Raw genomic sequence first — 299 nt, forward strand, 5'->3', positions numbered from 1 at the left:
TAGGTCTCGCCCCGCCCCCCAACCCGCAGCCTCTGCGGCACACACCGCAGCCCGGCACAGGCAACCAACGCGGGAGGGGCGCGGAGGCCCCGGCGGCAGGAAGATGCCCACGGATGAAGTCACGCAGGCCCGCGCGGGGCCCGGGCCTACAGAAGCCTGCAGCCGCCGCCGTGCGCTCCACCAACGTTTATTGAGCGTCTGCCCGCCGGGGCCCCAGCCAGCCTGGAAAGCCGGCGTCCGGGGAGGGCACCGCAAGCTGCCGCCGCTGCTTCGGCCAGGCCCGGCCCGCACCCCACACC

This window comes from Dipodomys ordii, unplaced genomic scaffold, assembly GCF_000151885.1.
Source record: "Dipodomys ordii isolate 6190 unplaced genomic scaffold, Dord_2.0 Scaffold14, whole genome shotgun sequence".
In the NCBI taxonomy this organism is placed as follows: domain Eukaryota; kingdom Metazoa; phylum Chordata; class Mammalia; order Rodentia; family Heteromyidae; genus Dipodomys; species Dipodomys ordii.